Source organism: Crinia signifera, chromosome 1 (genome assembly GCF_055691185.1).
Source record: "Crinia signifera chromosome 1, ASM5569118v1, whole genome shotgun sequence".
Taxonomy (NCBI): domain Eukaryota; kingdom Metazoa; phylum Chordata; class Amphibia; order Anura; family Myobatrachidae; genus Crinia; species Crinia signifera.
The window spans coordinates 391,491,333-391,513,681 of NC_139217.1; the positions used below are offsets into that span (position 1 = coordinate 391,491,333).

General features: G+C 42.3%; 1 long non-coding RNA gene across 1 annotated transcript in view; it reads right to left on the reverse strand.

Annotated features, from left to right (window-relative positions):
* Window positions 1-1,510: 1,510 nt before the first annotated feature.
* LOC146031164 (uncharacterized) overlaps window positions 1,511-22,349 on the reverse strand; it is a 28,633-nt gene continuing 7,794 nt past the window's right edge. The window contains exons 2-3 of the long non-coding RNA XR_014456642.1: window positions 1,905-1,942; window positions 1,511-1,652 (exon numbers count right to left, since the gene is read on the reverse strand). This is a non-coding gene — a long non-coding RNA (uncharacterized LOC146031164). The remainder of the gene's footprint in view (window positions 1,653-1,904; window positions 1,943-22,349) is intronic.

A 22,349-nucleotide genomic window follows, 5' to 3' on the forward strand; every position in this document is an offset into this window, starting at 1 on the left:
TTTCGACCAATCACATGTATTCCAACTTGAAATGTTTGCATACCAATGGTGGAATTGACATCAGATTAGCTGAGATTCCGTCTTTCTGAAATGTTCTGACAGTTGAAACCAAACATTGAATACCCTCCTTATGCTGTGTACACACGGTCCGATTTCCTTTCCGATGTTGACGATATAGTCAACATCGGATCGGCATCGGATCAACATCGGATGCAGATCGCAAGGGTTTTAACCCTTGCGATCCCGATGCGCGTTCATGTATCGGAAGCCAGAAAGTCTTGGCTGCCTTGTCTATATAGTGCAGATCTGCACTATATAGTCAAGATAGGATGCAAATCGGATGTGCCTTAAGATCCTATCCACGATCCTATCTGATCAGATCGTGGATAGGATCTTAAGGCACATCTAACGTGTGTACACACCATAAGTCTTTATTATTTATTTATTTATTTATTAACAGTTTCTTATATAGCGCACACATATTCTGCAGCCCTTTACAGAGAATATTTGAACATTCACATCAGTCCCTGCCCCAGTGGAGCTTACAATCTATATTCCCTACCACATGTACACGCACACAGACATACTAGGGTTAATTTTGTTGGTAGCCAATTAGCCTACCTGTAAATTTTTGGATTGTGGGAGGAAACCGGAGTACCTGGAGGAAATCCACGCAAGTACAAGGAGAATACACAAACTCCGCACAGTTAGAGCCATGGCTAGAAATGAACCCATGACCTCAGCGCTGTCAGGTAGTAATTCTAACCACTACACCATCCGTACTGCCGTACAGTCTTTTATTATATACTGTAGGATTTGATATCAATAAATATTTCCTTGTGCAGCATTGTCATTGGGGTTGATGATAAAGAATACATGGTGGCAGGTGAGATGCCAGGCTGCCCCCAGAGACTCTGAATGTCCCGGTGCAGGACCCAGCTCCCTGTCATTGGATTTGTCAGCAGTTTGGGGTCACCCACTGAAGGTGGCTTTCCTCATGCGCCACACTCACCTAGTGAGGTCACTGCTTTAGGTAATGAATAGTAGTGGAATTACATTAGCAGACATCTTGTGCTGTCATATTCAGGTATGATTAGTTGTATGCATATTGTGTATTATATGTATGGCTTGCTGCTAGTCATTACCAATCCATATTGCACCTGCTATATACATTGCTATATACATTTGTACCTGCGCTATACTAGAAAATAATGTGCATGGAAACCTGTCAGCAACATTCTCTCCCTGAACTTTAACTATGTGAGAACACTGTGCTAGACCTGGTAATGCTTCCTTGGTGATCATAATGCATTTATCTCTTGCCCATACTCACGTGGGCACAGTTCGGAAGCATGAACAGTGCAAAACCATACAAGAGTTCTCCATTCAACTCATCATCCGCTCCTTTATCTGTTACTAAATGTTCTTCATAATTCATTATAGTCTCTAGCCAAAAAAAAGAAATGTTTTACTATTTATTCTAATTATATTTATTTGTACTTACAGTATATCTAGTTTTAGGTCTAGCCTGTAGCTGAACAACATGATCCTGGACTGGCACAGTACACGTGAATTTTTATTTTCTTTTAGAATAATTCCGGCCATTTATTTTTACAGCATTTCTAGTTAATCCACATTATCCCATGTAGCAGCTGGAAAGACATGGAGCAAAATAAAAATAATGTTTAGTACAATGATACTGTAAATGAACTGGACTAAAGCAAACAGCAATGTTATTTCTTTCTATCTGCAGATATCTGTTGATTTATGTGGAAACATGATTCATACATTTTGCTGTGACAAGATTTACAACACGGAGAATGGTCCAGTGTTTTCTTTGTACATTTACAGACTCCGTTACATTTTACAGCAGAAACGTGATACTTTCCCAAGTTCTAATTTACCTGATTAAACATTTGGGAGCTTACTTCTTTACGCTGTCCTGCAATGAGAATTACCCACAGTTAAGATGCTGTACATGTGCCCTGGTATGTAAGTCCAGGACAAATGGAACAGAGAAAGGACAGAACAGAGGGGACCTGATATAGAGGAGTGACAGCACCAGGACAGAGGGGACAAAACAGTTTTGAAAGGACAGTGAGGACAGGAAAAATGTGATAGGATCAGGACATAGGGAACATGATAGAACAGATGGGTCAATACCCACCAGCTCAGGTGGTAATGGCAGGACAGAACAGGTATGACAGGGACAGGGCAGAGGTAGTGCCAGGACAGTGGGGACAGGCTCACAACAGTGGTGACAGGACCTTGTAAATGGCTTTCCCTTTAATAAAATCCTCTGAGTTCGGCCAGCATCCCGCACGGCCATCGGACTCAAACCCCATTAGATCCAACCCTTCATCTCTAATTGGTGGGGGGGAGGGGGGGGGGGGGGGGAATGCCTCACTCTTTATTAATGCCAGGTCCTGATCTTCTGGTATCGTTAATGGTGTTATCAGTCTATTAGCATATATTTAAAAGTAGATATCTGATTCGCTCCTTCATAGCTATCAGTTAGTCAGATGAACCTGTTATGTGGACTAGATGGATGGAGGAGCATCTTGCCTATATATATACAGAAGTACACAACTGCAGGTTAGAAAGTGTATTAGATAGTCTATATCTCAGATAGATCTTTCTGCCATTGGCAGAAGTGTTTTCTTGTTATTAAGACCCTGCAACAGATGCTGGGAGTATTGCTCAATGCAAAACCTTGGGAGATACGTTTCTTATTATAGTTTTCAAATAAAATGTAATTAAAATATAGATATATCGTCCATTTTTTAGGCAATTAATTTGTGAATCTACAAGTCTTTGACTAAATAGAACTTTTTCAACTTCCTCAGTAGTCAAACTAGTAGTCCAAACCCAAGATTCACTTGAAGTTGCACTATCATGTTCTTCCAGTATGCGATCCAACCCAGTGAAACACAAACCCTAGAAGTGAGTCATTAAACCCCATCTGCATAAACAAAGCTACAGGTAGTTACTGATGCTGCAGTGGTGTGTGTGTCAGTATTGGAAAGTGCCACCTTGGATGAGACAGAAGCTAGAAGTCCTATTGGAACTCTAGCATCTGTAAGAGGAGCGCAGCGAGTACATTGCTACCCGGAAGTGTTGGAATTCCAGGAACGCTGGCAGGCTGTGATTCTCTACTCCCTGGCAACAGACATATAATCCCCAGGCAATGAGCAAGAAACACTTGCCAATGAGCATGTAACCCCTGGCAATGAGGAAGAAACCCCTGGCAAGAGTATCAACCCCTAGGAACAAGCATTTAACCCCCGGTAACAAGCATGTAACCCCTGTCAACAAGCAAGAAACTCCTGGCAATGAGCATGCACATAAAAAATTATAATTAATGTATGGGGTGCGGGGGCATACAGATACTTTTTTTGGTCTAGAGCCACATCATCACCTCTAGTGTTTAGAGACTCAACCTCTATTGGTTAAAGAGTTTGTTTAAGTTACAGTAGCTCCAACACCAGGAAGCAGACTGGTATTAAACCTAATCAATGTAAAGGGGGATATTCAGTCTCGGGTCCTGACTGCCGGTATGTCCCCACGGATGTGACATCCTGCGATTACAGGAAGTGATGAATTTTTTATTTTTGCAGGTACTCAGCCACGTGTTTATAGTTCAGTAGGCAAGGAATCTTTCTTTATATATGTATCTTATACTGTAGTTCTAATATATTCTCCCCTTATATGAGGTAATCGATGGATGTCACTTCTTTTCATATGGGACTCGACTTTTTTTCGAACTGGCTACAAACCATAATAATGAGCAACATTATCGGGCTTGCTTTTAACAAGAACTGCTAAAGAACGACACAACCATCAGCGGGAAATGCATTTAAATGCATTGAAAAGGTACTAACACTAACAGGAAATTGTGGGGAAGCAATTCCAGTGGTGGACCTTCCACTTCCAGTCACCTGACCGGATCACCCTTTAAAAGAAAAACCAGAAAAAGCATGAAGAGATCCTTGACAAAGGACACATAGGCCCGAAATGTGTTGGTCTACACTGCATGCTGCTATTAATACCTTAAACTGAGGGATCTACTGCCATTTAAGCTTGTGAGTGTTGGAAATAGGGAGAGACTGCAGACTCCATATTTTATGTACCATCCCTCCTGACACCCACTTCTGCTGCTTTGTAGGACCTCTTTTCATTTTGTTATATGTTGAAGAATATTATTTTATATCTGACTATGATGCCGTGAGTGTCAAAAATAGGGAATAGTCATTGGCTCCCTATTATCTTCACCATCCCTTTGACACTCGCCACCATTGCTTGGTAGGATAGCATCGATGCCTTTCAATTTGTATGATTAACTTTTTAAAGTGTCTATATATGTTTTTTTTTTAATAAGCTTTGTGTGGAAGAACACAGTGTTCCACAAGTTTTTTTTGCATTTTCCCCTTCTGTGTAAATAGATGTTACCCATTTGACGGTGTAGGTCCTTCTGGGGGATTTTTTGGGGGTGGGGGTGCGTCTGCCATTTACTTGGCTCCACGGGTGCCGCTCACCTTGCTCCTGGCTCCACACCTGACCTGACACCACCGCTGACCTGGCACCACCGCTGACCTGCTACACAGTGCCGCCCTCCAGTGGCCAGCGCCCACAGGCAAATGCCTAAAGCTGCCTAGTGGTGGCACCGACCCTGTGTAAAACACAAGTTAAATTGGATTTATCTTACACCACTCACCCCTACATCATTTAGAGTTCCAAACTACTATATGGCAGGGGATCTCAATTTGAGATTCTCAAACTACTTTGCTGTGGGACCCTGTCAGACAATAAAAATGATTACAGGACCCCAGCAAGTTACAGCAAAATGGCCGTCATACGTATGGTCAGCAGACCGCACATGCATGGCTGCATTGGGAAGGCATAAAACAGAAATGAAGTGACCGCTAATGCAGCCACTTAATTTCTTACACAGTTGCAGAGACAAGCTCCTCTCAGAGCCTCAGTGTTTTTTTTATATATATATATTTAAAGTGTAAAAGCTTATACCTGCTGTAAAGGCTTTGGGATGGAAGGGAGGCAGTGGCTGGCAGTAAGCCTGCCTGATCTCTAAATCATAGATGTGAGTAGTCTGAAGTGACAGACAATTAAAAAGGATATGCGATACATTTATTTTTGAACCAGTATACAGGCATATGGGTAAGGTAATGCTGCCGTTGATTGGTGGGAAAAACCTTTCTTGCTAGAGAAAAAGCAAAAATGATCTACAGACAAAATTCTGTGTTTTTGGGACACTCTTAATTAACCATAATAATAATAATATTGTATAAAACTTAACTTTAATAATATCCTTAAAACAAAAACGCACAAGAAACAATATATTGTATAACATATATAGGGCTCGTAAATGCTGCTGCCCCCCTTCGCAGGCCGAATTCAGCCGTACAGTTGCGAATGTATGTTTTACACAAACATCCATTCACAGCCTATGGGTAAACACCCACATCATTCGATGGTAACGGACCATCAAATGATGTGGAGGGTACACGCAAAACTAAGACACTCTAGTATACCTCAGTACTAGGCACCAGCAGACAGGTATTATATATCAGCTGCCCGCCCCTGTCAGCTGCCCGCCCCTGGCACTAACGTCCCAGGGTGATTTCCATGGGAACTCCCAGAGTTTTCATGGGAACGCCTATTAAACGCATGCAATCATGGGTACGAGCACCCGGCAAACACTATGTTTGCCATGGCCACTCGCACCCGACATATGCACATGCGCAGAAATGCACATTTAAAAAACATCAAGCTCGCATGCGAATTTGCATGCGTGCATGTTCACCAGAATAACCCCCGTAATGGAATTCATTAATTCTACTTGAATGAGTAATAAGACACAAATGAAGCACCAATAAATGGAAACAAGTCTATATTAGTTACATCTAGTTATAGGAGGTGGGATGGGAGAGGTTTTGTCTCCATATATCTTCATTCTTAACTATGTAGGCTGGAATACCGATCCTTCCATGACACAATACCAGTGTGATACTGCATGTAGTCAACAATGGCACCTCAATATACCTCATCTCTTCTTTTTTGTATATATATAAACCCTATTGCACACCTGTATTACTACTCTACTCTATAGATATTCCATCTTTTTTCAGATGACCTCCTAATTCTACTATATTATATTCCCCTTTTTCATATCTATATTATAGCACACACCTGTCGCATGATTCTTCTATTTAGACAACATTCCTTCTTTACCTCCTTATTCTAATATATTATATTCCCCTTTTTTCATATTTATATTATAACACACACCTGCCGCATGATTCTTCTTTTTAGACAACTATCCTCACAGACGGCACACTATAATCTTTTTCTGCTTATTCTTCGTAATGTAGGTGATCCGCATCTGTATGATCCAACGTATGAAGTTTGCTATTACCTATATTGGGTATCGACACAGACCACGTACACTTTGGCTATATCCCAAGCACCATTTTTCACAACTGTTATTAATGTTTTTTTTTTTTTGCTGTGTTACACTCGTTTTCACTTACCTGGGTAGGCATCCACGCATATGAGACGCCTCAATATATATATAGTTGGTGATGGCAACAGTATAAGTCACACCATGATACACACGAAGTGACACTTTTATTCTCCCCTTTTTTTCAACATATGGGCACACACCATGTCCTTTATATTAGGATCACTAATGTGCTCAATCACATTATGTATTTAGTAAGCACTCTCTCACCTCACTTACCTTGACAATACTATAGAAAGATATTTTGTCTCCTAAACCAATCGGGAGGGCTTATGGAATGTCTAAGTACTATGAGAAACCTATAAAGAAGAATTTGAGCAGGAGTGCCTATTAATGAGTAGGTGACGATCCATAACTAGCCTGAGCATGTAACCATGGTAACTCAACGCTACACATAGGAACGCGATGGGATTGGAGCGGACGCATGATAGTGTCACACCCACATACCACGTAACTAGACGCCGAGGGGCAACCATGACAACCATCACGTAGCAGGTCAGAGCGGACATACGTAGCGGGCCAGAGCTGATACACGTCAGAGACGCGCCCGTCTCTGGATACACCCCGCATGGTAACACTGACAACCGCAATAACAGCATAGATGTACGTCAGAGGTACGCCCGGCTCAAGGCACAGGAGACGGCGGTAACCATAACTACCTGACGCCATGCTTGAACATTGGGGGACACCGTACAGGGGCTGGTCAGTCAATAGGATGTATGATAGGGTGATTATTTTCCCGCCAAACCTCCCGGGGGCTCGTCCACTGGGACACCCCGTGATCAATGTTCCCTCTAATTTTACGAAGGCTGTGTGCGGCAAAAGATTTTGGCTGTGCAACTTTTGTGCGTCACTTATATATAACTGGAAAATGACGTTCAGCATTTGTGTTAACTTTACTTCAAACTGATATTAAACATTTAAACATTCAAAACACAGCACACAATGTAGTTAATGGGTGAAACACACATTAATTGAGTCCACAACTGCAAAAAGGGACCGCTGCTGCTTTGTGCGCTCTGTTGTAATGTCTGTGCGCACGCTCGTCGAGTTGTGTGCGCGCGCACGCGCGCACAGCTTAGAGGGAACACTGCCCGTGATTGGAGCATACTATAGCACATATGGTATATAAACCCTTGCAGTCACTCAGGCAGGTTGGCCCTGAGGAAGCTGAAATCTGCGAAGCGCGTGCCGGCTAGCGGTGTGCGGGCAGATGATTGTAGTTGTTTGTTGATTTTCATATTAATGTATTTTTGTTAAACCTGTGCGTTATCGCCCTAGCCCTTCTAAGGGCTTTCACTGCCACTAGCTAGGTCCTTTGGAGGCGACTCCACTGGACTGGCACAGTTAAATAATCCTGGGGCACTCCAGTATAGCACACAGACTCCCCTATTAGGCAAGCGTTGCAGCCAATGGGAGCAGTAGTTGCAAATAGACTGAGTGTGCTTGCAGGGGGCGTCTAACATCAAGGACGGTGGTCACAGGAGGAATTTCACTGGCCGAACACTGGCCTAACACTCCTAGTGAATACCAATCCCTACCAGCTGTGCCACCACGTCCTTACAGTTTCGCTAAATTAAACTAGCGACATTCTGGGCACAGAGCACCTAACAAAGAGGTTAACCAACCCGCTCGTGTCACCATTACCAGCATTTTGGCCCGAACAGACTATTTTCTGTACGGACCAATAGCACATGGTTCCAAGTGAAAACACTATATACACCATACTCCACTACAAACTTCAGCCTGCCACCTTAGTTTTAAAAGTGTCACATCCCACCCTTGTTTGTAATTAAATGTTCTTATCTCGCAGTTTTTAAATGCAATAAATAAAAGTTAGATTTTATTCGTATCTCTCTCTTGGTGCACCGACACAGGACATCCTTTCTTTTGTCTCTTTATTAGTTATAGGAGGTGGACATTTTCAAATTGTGTCCAAATGCTCATTTTGACCTTGACAAAAATATAAAAGAATGTACCAGAATATATCAGGTTAAATTACCTTTGACAGTACCTGTGAACATTGGAAAATAGTATTTAAGCAGAGAACATATCTGACCTTGGTGATACTGTATAACACATTGAGATCATGGGCAATGTTGATCGCTATTTTATAATCAGTCAGAAATAGCCACAATTAAATTATAACCTGGCTTGTTGACAGTCATTTCGGCTGTCACTGGTTTTGCAAGCATTGGAACCAGGGATGAGAGTATGGTTCATGGCATGCACACAGTGGCAAAAGTTCCTCCAAGTTGCCTGGAGGCAAGATACATGTTGGTGCGTGCCCCCTCCCCATGGCCCAGTGCTGCCCACTGCCCTGCTGTATGGTTGTATCTGTTGCTGTCTTGACAAAGGACCATGTTTGGTCCAAAACGTCGACTATGACTATGGTGATGTATCAATACATTTTTCCTATTTGGATTGCTATCTGAAGTGTGGAGTGTGCTCTATATGTAGATATTAATTTTTCTGCACATGGACTATATATGATACCCCTAGTGTGTTACTTTAAATGGAGCACTCCACTGTTGTGGACTATTCTGGATTGGAGTACGAATTACCTACTATGTTGTGTCATCCATATATACTTGCTTTATGATTATGTTTGATTTGCTGATATTTTTCCACATTGTACGATTTGCAAAATAAGTCAAGTGTTTACTTGACTGTGGCCTGACCCCTTTAGCCATATTTTATGTCCAAGCAGAACCGATTTGTCCTTTGAAGTATTGTTGTGATTGGACTTATTATGGCTGATATTGTACTCAAATTTGGTCCAACACTTTTTCTTGATTCTGATTAATGTGGATGAGAGAATGCAGGTGCCTGTCAGGCGGCATGCTGCATCTGCAAATTCAAATAGTTGGAAACGGTATTTATTAAATTGAGGCATTATGTTTCTACAGTAAGTTTCCCTCTATTGTGAACCCCCCATGACCCAGAAGCTGACATTTTTTAACTGTTATATAAATGAATGACTGGCCTGCAGCGGAGCAGTATTTTGTATGCGGTCGGTGGCGGTGGGCGTGACTTGCTCACGAGCAATATTCCCTCTAATTTTACGAAGGCTGTGTGCGGCAAAAGATTTTGGCTGTGCAACTTTGGAAGGAAATTTGAATTTTTGTGCGTCACTTATATATAACTGGAAAATGACATTCAGCATTTGTGTTAACTTTACTTCAAAATGATATTAAACATTCAAAACACAGCACACAATGTAGTTAATGGATGAAACAGACATTGAGTCCACAACTGCAAAAAGTGACCACTGCTGCTTTGTGCGCTGTTGTAATGTCTGTGCGCACGCTCGTCGAGTTGTGTGCGCGGGCACACGCGCATAGCTTAGAGGGAACACTGCTCACGAGTCTGCTGAGTGGCAGCACGGACTACGGCCGGGTGGCGTCTGACGGGTGGGCATTCCTTCTCGCCCGACGGTTGCCATGGCACCATAGATGCCACTGTCTCACATCATACCCCCTCAAAGTCTGCATGGGCATTTCTTCCTAATCCTTCAGGAGCTCATTCACATATTCAATTAACTTTGTAGTGTCTATAATAGGGAACCTGATACATCCAGCACCCCCCTGCTCAGCTGCCCAATATTTGACTTGCTTGCAACTGTTAAAATATCTCTTGACCTCTGATGTTCTGTATTGCACCAGGGCATTTACAATTTCATTGCCTTCTAGTCCAGTGTGGGAATTGACATGCCGACAGGCTGTTGATAATACTCTGGTTATATATTTCAATTTCCAGCTTGGATCTGCAGCAAGGTGAGCATCCATGTTGTCCACCCTTAGATTACAGTACAGCTGTTGGTGATGATGATGGTGGGAGAGCCTTTGGTTTCTTCCAGCAGCATGACTACAGCATGTAGCACTACATACTGACTTGTTCCTTCTTCACCACCGCCATGTTTCAGTTCTTGGGTACTTCCTCTGGAGACCACTGTTGCTGACACCTCTGTAAACTTGATGCAATGGATTGCTTGGACAGTCTCTTGTCTGGACACTCCACCTCTTTCCGACAATACCACTTCCATTCCTGCAGCATCTGCTTCTGGGCCATGGCTGAGTGTGTGCCTAGACCCTCTTGCCTTATCCATCCTGCCACTGGTAAGTCAGATCGTATAGTGACAGGCCCTTGCATGATGATGCTTTCCACATGCTGGAGTACAGTGTATGCTGTGAGCAAGATCTTCTCTGAAGGCGAGTACCTTGTCTGTGAATGTGGTATATGCTTGGTCCAAAGTTCAATAGGAATTTTCAGTTCACTACTTTTTGAGCTCTTCTGCCATAGACCCCAAGGAAAAATATAGTCTGTTACTGCCACATCCAGGAAGAATGGCTGGTCTCCCTGGATGGGGCCCAGGGCATTATACTCCTCGATATCTTTGTTTGTAGCTTGAACAGCATCTTCCTGTTCAGCTGTCAACACAAATTCAACTTTCTTTCTGGTCACATTGTAGTAGGGGCTGCACGTGTCTCTGAACACCCCCACTTGGATAAGTTCTTCCATGAGCTGCATTGTTTCGTTATGACCAATATGGATGCAATGTGACTTCAAGGTCATGGGTTCTGCTGGCAGAGGTATGTAAACTGGTTCCCAGGCATTCCCTCTAACTATCAGTCTTACTGCAGAAGTTGTGAAGTCTCTTACAGAGTAGCCAAACATATAATTGGCGAACAGGCTGTCTATGGACTGTCCCTTCCATTTTTCTGTACCAATTATATTGTCTGGTGACTCATGGACCAACACTTCATCATGGAACGATGGGCAGTGCCCAATCCGCATTCTGCAGTAAACCTGAGCCACCCACAGCTGTGTAAACTCATCTACCCATCTAAAAAGAAAGAAGAAAGAAAAGCAGCGCTGACTGTATGATATAAATGTAAATAAAATAAAAAATACGGTATGTATATAGATAAAAATCTAAATAGGATTGGACTGATTGTACAGTAAAATCAATACATTTTATTCAACAATAGTGACCATAGGGAAAATACTGGTAAGGGGTATTGACTGGCCTCACGCGAGGAATAGGGGGTTTGAGTAAAATAAGGACTGTCCATTCCTATTATGCCTTGAATCATAAAGTGCAAGTGCAAGAAAGAAAAGCAGCGCTGACTGTATGATATAAATGTAAATAAAATAAAAAATACGGTATGTATATAGATAAAAATCTAAATAGGATTGGACTGATTGTACAGTAAAATCAATACATTTTATTCAACAATAGTGACCATAGGGAAAATACTGGTAAGGGGTATTGACTGGCCTCACGCGAGGAATAGGGGGTTTGAGTAAAATAAGGACTGTCCATTCCTATTATGCCTTGAATCATAAAGTACAAGTGCAAACAATTTTTTTTGTTACCTTCCACCTGTAGATCGAAGGCTATGGGTGTTTGATTCGCTCCCTGGGACTCAAGGCCCGAGTGTGTTATGGGCCGAGTCACCTTCCAGAGTAGGGGAGTCACCCAAGGATGGTACTGGGGTCCTCCAAGGTGTTTAGGCAACGTCCAAAGCTTGGTGGCAATGGGGTCCAAGAAAGAGTGGGGGGTCCAAGGCTGGCTCGGATCAGTCCAGTAGGCTGTAAATAGGCAAGACACCTGACGCGTTTCGCCGTCTCAGCGGCTTTATCAAAGGTGATGATATAGTGTATCTGAGGGGTTTATATACCAGATTATACAGGAAATGGAATTGGTCACATGATACACAATGAACATTTAATCGGTCCAATCCACATAAAAATATAATACAGATGAGAAGAGGAGGCAGAAGCTAATATATACAATTTAGTTATGATTATTTAAACGCAGTTTTCTAGAAGGAAATCATAAAATAAAGAAAAATATATTAATCAATAAAAATGGTTCATTGGTGGACAGTGGTCACATGTCACGCAAAGGGTTTAAAATCAGGGAGCTGTCTCTTTATTGGCTAGATGTGCTGTACATGCTGTCTCTAGATTGGTCGTGATACAGAGCCAGGAAGTAGGGCAGAGTTATCAAGACTAGTGAGGGTGGAAGTGCAATGTTAGTTGGTCTTTACGTAATTGCAGATGTCCCGCTCATGTGATCATAAATGGGCGGGGACACAGTCCTGGATATTTGATCATGTGGTCACAGTGGTCTAGGGGGACGTAACTGTGCTGTCTCTATAGTTTCGTATTCCGGAAGATACGGACACCATCACCTGACCAGAAAGCTGGCAAACTTCCTAAACCTCGGTCACGTGATCGGAGGAATAGCATCTTCTTGTGTTGCGGTCACGTGATCGGGTTCTGTCTGGGATGTTGCTAAGGTTACATGTAGTAAACAATGGTCTGTCATACTTCCTATATCCCAGTCACGTGATCGGAGGAATAGCATCATCTTGTGTTACGGTCACGTGATCGGGTTCTGTCTGGGATGTTACTAGAGTTACATGTGATAAACAGTAGTCACATGATCAGTACAAACAATAAATCATGTTTCATATAGGTACAGAAAAAAGGAGAGTGGGAGAACGTATATATTATTCATGATTTTTGTCGATACTTAGATGTGACAGATAAATAGATAAAGATTGGGCTATTTCTCTATAAATTAAGACATTGTTATTTGCGATATATCCACTATGTTGGGGTATCACCATTCTTAATAGGAGAATAGTCTCAGTCACCATGTTATTAATAGCGATGAACATAGAATATAATTGTACATAGTTTATGACATTATAGAATTTTCATTAGTCTTTTGACATATATATATATATATATGTATATACGTACAATCCAACCCGTATGGACAGCACTCTCCACAGTATGGGACATCAACCATATATATTTTAACTGAACAGATGCATTTATAACACTTATATGAAAAATATATAAAATGGATAAAGAAAAAAGAAGGAGAAAAAACGAAGACAGGATCTGGAGGAGAGGAACAGAGTAATATTGTATATCCCTTATAGCAAGATATTAAGCTCAACAGCCTCATCTACCCATCTAGTATACCATAAGGGTAGGTGGGACCTGTAAAATAATGATTCCTCTGCCCCTGTATCTAACAGAGATGTGTGTGTAACAGTAGGCCTGTTATCACTGGAAATTGCACATATCACATAAGGGCATTTGTCTCTGGGTTGTAATGTGCATATCTGGTATTTCCCAGGCTGTGCTTTCTCTGCTTGTGCATCCAGAGACTTGCCTTCCTGGTATAAAGGCTGTGGTAAAATCCACCCTAACTTTTTCTGGGCATCTTTTTGAGGGTGTATCCCCAGAAAATGGTCTAACTCTACCCTCAGTTCAGCATTGGGTGATGACCAGGAGGAGGGGCTTTGTAGAGGTGCGGTTAGAATAACTTGCCCTGCTACTTCCTCATCCACATCACTCATTGCTATCTGCTTGGTGGGTGTTGAGCCACCACCCTTCTTCATTTCTAACCCCATTTTTAACCAGACATCAGTACCAACCCTGTCTATTTCTTTCCATGGGGTACCCGCATTCAGTAACGCAAATAACATTTGTTTTCGGGAAAATTTAGGTCCCTGGGGTTCCTTTTGTGTCAAATGTCTCTGTTGTGGTGCATCAGTCCCTAAATGTCCCAATTGTCCTAACATTTGACTCAACTGCCACACAGTCATACCAGATGAGGTTCCTACTGCTAAATACAGGGGTGCTTTCATGTTGGCGGGAGCTGACTCAACAAACATTTCACACATTTCCTTGTCCAACATACAGAGATCAGGTCCTTCCCACTGTATTAAACTCACTCCCCACCTCCTGGATATGCAACTTTCACCAAACCTTGAACACACCCTAACAAATGTAACTGGTGAATACCCTCTGTAGTAGTGTGCCATGGTGAGGTGGGCATCAGTGTCATGGGTGATTTTGTTACTTCCCAAATAGAATCTCGGACACTAGTGAAAAGTGTCACGGAACCATCCCTACTGCAAAACCTTTGCAATTGTAAATGTACCCAGGGATCTATTCACAAAGTTTCCATTTGGGACATTTCTGTGGAATTTAACTCAATTAAATATATACTCGCCTCCCACAACCGGAGTATCCACTCTAGAAGAGATTAATTTGCTCCCTGTCTCATTCTGTGGGACATTTTTATCATATCAATGTGTTTCCCATCCTCTATCGCTATGGGTATTTTCTCTGAAGCAGTAGCTTCCTCCTCTCAAACCCCTTGTATTGTTTCCTGTATATTTACAGGTATAGTACTTAGGAATGCAAACTTGTTAAACTCAGACTTACACATTGCGGATGGGGCATTATGGTGTAGAATTAGACGATCAAAGACCGATCCTGCTGCTAAGGGAACATGGGTGTCCATGTGGCCGGTGGTGCCCGTTTCTGTTTGCCCCGTAGAGCTGGCAAAGCAGTATATGCAGGTGCGGCCCGAGATTGACGGGTCATGGCTGATCCATTACGATAGCTCGCCTCTAACTAGATATCAGTTTGCATGGATGCTGCGCAAATGCCTGGCTGAGGTGGGCCTTTCCCCTAAGGAATTTGGAACACACTCCTTCCGCATAGGCGCAGCAACAACAGCGGCAGGCGCTGGGTGGGCTACACACAATATCAAGAAACTAGGTAGATGGCGCTCTGCAAGTTACAAGACATATATCCGCCCGCACCTTCTGCCCTGATCTACCGTGTGTGATTGCATTTTGTGGTTTGATTGTGCTCCTGTGTTTACCCTTCCCTACATAGTCCTACTCGGGGATTAGCTACGCTCTGCTGTTGGGCCAGCGTCCGGAGTTTTCTCGCTTTTTTGCCTGACCTGACGGACTGAATCTGGCACAATTAATTCGGCTAATTCGGTTTCTAATTAAGAGTCCCTCAGCAGGTTTAGACGTTTTTTCTCCGGCCGAGTAAACCCCTGTTTTCCTTTATCCCAACCATCCCATACCCTACCTTTGTCTGTCTCCTTCCTTTCGTGTCTGGAGTGGCTTCAATTAGTATTGAAGCAGTTCTACTGCACCAAATTTGTGCTTCACAGACAAAATTTTTTCTTTTGGCAGATCCTCATAATATGTGCATTACCTGTTCCTCTAAATAAACCATTCTAACTCATCTCTACGCATTTCTATCCCATTATAGGTGTGGTTTACGATAGATGCAGGGTATGGGTGGTTGGGCACTCTTTCGTGCATTGGGCGGCTAGGCTAGTGGCCGACGGGGACGGGCCCGTATTTGCCATTTCCGACACGGTGAGGTGGATCGGTGTGAGAGGAATGTCCTGGCGTGAGCTAAGGGCTTTACTCTTGGTAAAGGTGCTGAAGTACGGGTTGCCTGAGGTCTTGGTACTTCACTTGGGGGGCAATGATCTTGGGAAAATGTCCCAGTTGGAGCTCAGGGCCTTGATTTTGAATGATTTGACCGCCATTAAGGCCGTGAGGCCTTCCTGTACCCTGATATGGTCTTGTGTAATTCCTCGTCTGTGTTGGAGAGGTGCGAGGAACTGTCGTGCAGTAGACGAGGCCAAAAAAAAGCTGAACTCAGCTGTGTCTCGTTGGGTAATGGATAATGGAGGTGCGGTGGTCACCCACGAAAGGTTTAGATTTGGTTTTAGTCATCTTTATAGACCTGATGGCGTTCATCTAGTGAGGGACGGATTATTCATGTTTGTTGAGGATCTGCTGTCTATTGTAGAGTTGGTGCTTTAGATGTGGTGGCGGGGCGTGGACTCCGGGATCGGAGGCCTCGCTTTGGCGGGAAAGAACGGCAAGTTGATAGATTTCAAGTCTTCAGTTAGTATGTTTGCTGCGTATCCGGTTTGTTTCGGTGCACTCGCCTCTCATTGGCTTAGGCCTTCGCTGTAGCACCCGACCGGGGTCAGCGAACCCACCCGGCTGGGTGGGCAGTCAATGCTGTAGGTGGAGTGGATACCGCTTGTTAAGTTAGGTCGGATTACGTATGCTAGTTTGGGGTGGGGTTTAGTTCAAATAGCCGTTCTTTCTAGGCCACCAATAAAATCTCAAAAATAAAATAAAATAAAATAAAAATTAGCTTAAAATCATTTTCAATAAATTCAGCTGACAAATTTCTGCCAAACTATGTCTCCGTGTCTTTATTTCTGAAATAGTCGTATAAGTTAGGTTATATCATCTGAATGCTAAAGGTCACACACACTCACCGATAGGATGTTTAGAACAACGCAGTGTCTGATAGACATGGAGTGGCTTAAACATACCAGGCTGGGTGTGTGTATAGGAGTAGCATGTGACACGGAGCAGCCAATGGGTAGTTGGGCAGGGATTTGTTAGCTAGGAATATAGGGACAGGAAAAGGAGGAGTCAGCCTCTTTTTCCTGAGAAAGTTCTCCCACCCTCCCTTTCCCTTCCGTTATATGGGTACTTCTGGGGTGTTTAATCGCGTTAGCTGAATGGCGGGAAAGAACGGCAAGTTGATAGATTTCAAGTCTTCAGTTAGTATGTTTGCTGCGTATCCGGTTTGTTTCGGTGCACTCGCCTCTCATTGGCTTAGGCCTTCGCTGTAGCACCCGACCGGGGTCAGCGAACCCACCCGGCTGGGTGGGCAGTCAATGCTGTAGGTGGAGTGGATACCGCTTGTTAAGTTAGGTCGGATTACGTATGCTAGTTTGGGGTGGGGTTTAGTTCAAATAGCCGTTCTTTCTAGGCCACCAATAAAATCTCAAAAATAAAATAAAATAAAATAAAAATTAGCTTAAAATCATTTTCAATAAATTCAGCTGACAAATTTCTGCCAAACTATGTCTCCGTGTCTTTATTTCTGAAATAGTCGTATAAGTTAGGTTATATCATCTGAATGCTAAAGGTCACACACACTCACCGATAGGATGTTTAATGGCGTCACTCCAGGGACTTTCAGTCAAAACTTTTTATGTGTGAAGAAAAGTCGTCACCAACATGTCAAAGAAGTCGACGTTTCAATGTCACTTGGACATTTTTCTCAAGACCAGACATAGATATTCCCTTCTTGTCCTACCACCATTTATATTGATATGACAAACACCCACTATACTTCTAAAGATTATATTGTATACCAAAGCAATAATATATACATTTATAGTATATTCCTACCAAGTTAGATTACAAACCTTTCTGACATAGAATTGAATTGTTAGTCTACTACCTGATGTAGAATGATTAACTACTGTGTCAGCATAGGTATGTGTACTGAATACTTGTTTAACTGAAGCTAGTGCAAAAACAAAACCACCTGAGATCACTCAAATCATTCTAATGAATTATACTGCATATATTTTATATTGTCATCAGTCCTGCTACAGTAACAGAATTAGGTTGTTGTATGTTCTATCAGCCAAAATATGTCATTTTAGGTACTACAGCCAGATTAGATCATTGTAGGTCCTTTAGAAATGAAGGCTCTGATTCAGTATGGATCGCATATACAATCTGTTGCACAGTTTCCTGTTGTTCGGGAACCTGCATACGTGCAGAACCTGTTCCGCGTATGTGTAGGACAGAACCTGCAATCCCAGGATTGCCTTAGTAAGGTAAGACATACAGAGGATTCAGTTGCAGGGGAGCATCATACTTGATGGTCACGATATTTCTCTAGAACTGTGATTGCATCACAGTTTTGAGCAATTACAAATGCGGACACGGGTTGCTATGCATCTTCTCCTGCATTTTCATTGTTATGAATCACATATGCTAAGCTGCTGCATTGCCATGGCTTCAACACTAGTTATGGCACCCCAATTTGCAACCTTTGTGGACTAATTCCTGCCCGAATTTGTACAAAATTGCTTGTAGCCCTATGGGGCAGTAAGAGGTTTTGTGTAACTTCAGTCTGACATATACGGCTGCTGCAATGACTCATAGATGCAAGAAAATCGCACACAGGGCCATGAATAACAGCATGGATCGCTAAATTGCATAATAATCGACCGGATTGGGCTTTTTCTCAGTGTTCACATTGTGCATGCACCCACAATCTGCAAATTATTCTGCGTACACATTATGCTTCAATGCATACTTGCCTACCCTCCCGGAATGGCCGGAAGGGTCCCGCAAATAGGGTCCCCCTCCCGGCCCCCCGGGAAGGTAAGCAAGTCTCCCGCATTGTAACCACAGCCCCTGCTCCCCCCTTCCCTGCGGTATAAATTTCCGAATTCCGCAGGTCCGCGGGGAGGGGTGGGGCTAAATTATGAGAATTGCGTCATTTTGCGTCATTTTAGCCCATCCACGGACCCGTGAATTAATGTGGCTGATGGTCGTGGGGGCGGGGCTTAATGACATCAGCCTCACCCCGCCCCAAAATGAAACCTCGTCCAGACCCCCTTTCACTCCTCTCCGGGCTTATCCCGGAGAGGTGTTTTCAAAAGTCGGCAGTTATGCTTCAATGCAATTGCAGGGTGTAAGGGGAAGAAACATTTTGTGGGTGTGTTGGCCAAAATGCAGGAATGCCAATGCATTTTTTTGGGTAAGCCTCTGACGTCAGCAATGATCACTTCCAGCCTATTGCTTTACCAGAATTGTGGAAGCCTTTGACTAGTGCAGATGGAAAATAATCTTCAATGTTCAATTTATTTTGCAAATAGATTGTGTATGCATCACATTTTGCAATGCATTCACAATTTCTGCAATGGGCATTTTTCTTTCCTTTTGGGCAGCGACTATTTGATCGCAGCAACAGCTTTTTCTCAATTTAGCGATCCATGGAGAATTAGGCCCACCTTTGGATTGACCTTATCCAATAAAAAATATCACTGCTCCAACCACATCTTTGAAGAAGCAAATGAAGTACACTAAAAATAAAACAGTCATTTAATGATCCCTATTTATATGTTTGAGGCAAAACCGTAAATTTTATCTAAAATCAACCAGTTTTTCCCATTCCTAAAAAAGTGAGACAAACATTCTTTACATCTTTACCAGTGAGAATTTTCTAAGCAAAATACACCCATATGATTTGTGAAAACATTTAAACCTGGCAAAGTCAAATAATGCATCATTATTACTTTTCCCAAGACGGAACTTTGGAAATGACCGTTGAAAAAATTACACAGGGCTGCCTCAACCTCGGTCCCTTGTGTGCATTTATCTACATAGAAATATTACTCACAAAACACAGATACAGCGACAGGCTTTGCTCAGCAATGTGTGGCACAGAATGTAAATCAGACCTTTCCTAAAAAGGTGATGATTGGTACAGATCAGAGGTCAAAGCTTAACAAGAGCTACACGCAGTCCTTACCAATTCCCATTCCATGTAACAACTGATGACTTCATACCATTATTTTCATTAGAAATCAGCTTTAAATCATTCGAACCTTCAAACCTTAATACTATGCCTAAACTGGAACTTGAAATTTGTACAAAGTGTGATGTCTCAATCTTAATTTCCATGTGTAATTTGTGAGATGTGCTTTTGTAGCAGAAGAAGCTTATATTCTAATGCACCGCCACCATAAGCAAAACTTAAAACAATCAGGGCACACAAAAGGTATAGCCATTGGGACAATGTAAAATGTCATATCTATTTGACAAAGACTTTGCAGCTGAAATGAATCATTTTCAGCTGAGGGGTGTTTGCCGAAAGACAGGAGATGTAGTATATGAATCAAAGTAAGGCGACTTGCTCAGATACAGTATAATGTTTTTGCTAATATATCTTATGAGAAATATGTGAGCACTTGTAACAGATTTAGGGGACACCCTTTACAGTATTAAATCAATTTTGTTTCTTTGTTTGGAAGAGAAACAAAGCATTATTCTTTTATAAGATTTACCAATATTATAGATTTCAACAGCCCCTAGTTACCATTGTTTTTTTCTTTTATTAATTGTTGTAAGCAGAACAAATGTAATGAATGATCCATATTGAAGTTAGTGTATGTGTTTACAGAATATTTTCCAAAATAAAACAAATCAAGTCAAGCCCTGACGACGGGCACTCGTTTCATCTGGAGTTGCACCCACTTTCCAGTAGGTCATGCCACAATATATGACTGGATTAAATAGTAATGCCTCCATGGCTATACATTTTTTATTTGTGAATGCATTTTGAACACTTTTTTGTACATAACTCAGTTTATCCTCTATGTAATGCACTATTCACTTTTCAACGTAGTCCCCATCCCATCCCCATCCCTTTCCACTTGACGAGTCGGGAAAACCTGTTAGAGAAGAAAGCTGGTGGTTGTTGTGGACACCAGGACCGAACAGCAGCTTTCATCTCGTTGAAGTGTAGACCGTGAAGGTGCTTTTCATATTTGGGAAGAGGTGAAAGTCACAGGGCACAAGGTCAGGGCTGTACGATGGGTGTGGCAGAACCTCCTTGAACTGCAGGCGCTGCAACCCTCTTCCCAAAGATAAAAGATCACCTTATGGGTCAACAGTTCAACTCTGATGACGAGGGGAAAGCTGCCATTCAGTCCTGGTGTTGACAACAACCACCAGCTTTCTTCTCCAATGTGTTTGCCCGACTCATCAAACAATGGCGCACATGCGTGGAAAGGGATGGGGACTACATTACATTGAAAAGTGAACAGTGCATTACATAGAGGATAAACTGAGTTATCATGTACAAAAAAAAGTATTCAAATGCATTCACAAATTAAAAATGTATAGCCAAGGAGGCATTGCTTTTCAATCCAGCCTCTTATATCAGCTTGCTTGGCCAACTAAGGGGTTTATTTACCCATTAGATGGGATTTCTATTAAATATGGGGTGTGGCTATGGACAACCAATCAGATTATATCTATTATCTTCTATCAGGAGCTAAATAATTAAGTAGATTTGTTGCAATGGGAAACATCTCATCTTCAATAGAACTCCCATCTTAGTAAATAAACCCCTAAGACTGCAAAGCCTGCCCAATGCTTGTACCCTTCAAATTGTATTTGGGACTACCACTGTCCATATATAGTGCTCTAAGGTGCCCATAGAGATTAGCTTAGTGCATTTTGAACTAGATGCGATGCGTTGTGATCTAGTTCAAAACGCATGCGATGTCCTAAAGCAGAAGGGTTCTGAACTAGATGCGATGCGATCTAGTTTAAAAAGTGCAGCACATCATTTTTGTGCTTTGTAATGTGTGGGAGTGCGCATCGCCTCGCAAAGCATGATTGCTCCGTGTATGAGCACCTTTAGAGAGACTTACAAAACATAAACCATTGTCTATAAAATTTTACTAGATGGTGTCTCTAAAGCCCCACACTAGGTGATATTGTTTGTTCACAATATTGCCTAGTGTGTGCACTCAATATCGTTACTGATGTGCGTTCCTGCACGTCGTTAACAACCCCTTCCGCTTCCTGCATGTACAGGCGAGGCAGGTCCTTGCTAGCGACAGCCAAGACCCTCCCTCCCCCTGTTGCCGCGACTCCCCCCCACCACGCACCCGACATTGGCAAGTGTGTATTCTCGTGCCCAAATATGGTACCCACTGCCGCCAATATTGACATTGGTGTGGGGATCAGGTAATGTGTATGGGGCGTAATACTGCCCAGTATTTTCTCTATCTGCACCACACACCCACTTCTACCTCCACGCACACTTTCTCTCTCATATATATATTAGATAGATAGATAGACAGACAGACAGTATAGTCCTTGCCCCTTTAGCTCCCTACAGTATTTATTTTTCTCTATCGTATCTATTTATTTTTTAGTATATATATATATATATATATATATATATATATAACCTTAAGTATTGATTTTTATTTAATTTCACCCAAGGTTGAACTCAATGGACGCAAGTCTTTATTCAGCCTTAACTACTATGTAACTATATGTAACTATGTTGCCCTTTCTTCTTTCTGTATGTGGCTTGTGCATCTCACTTT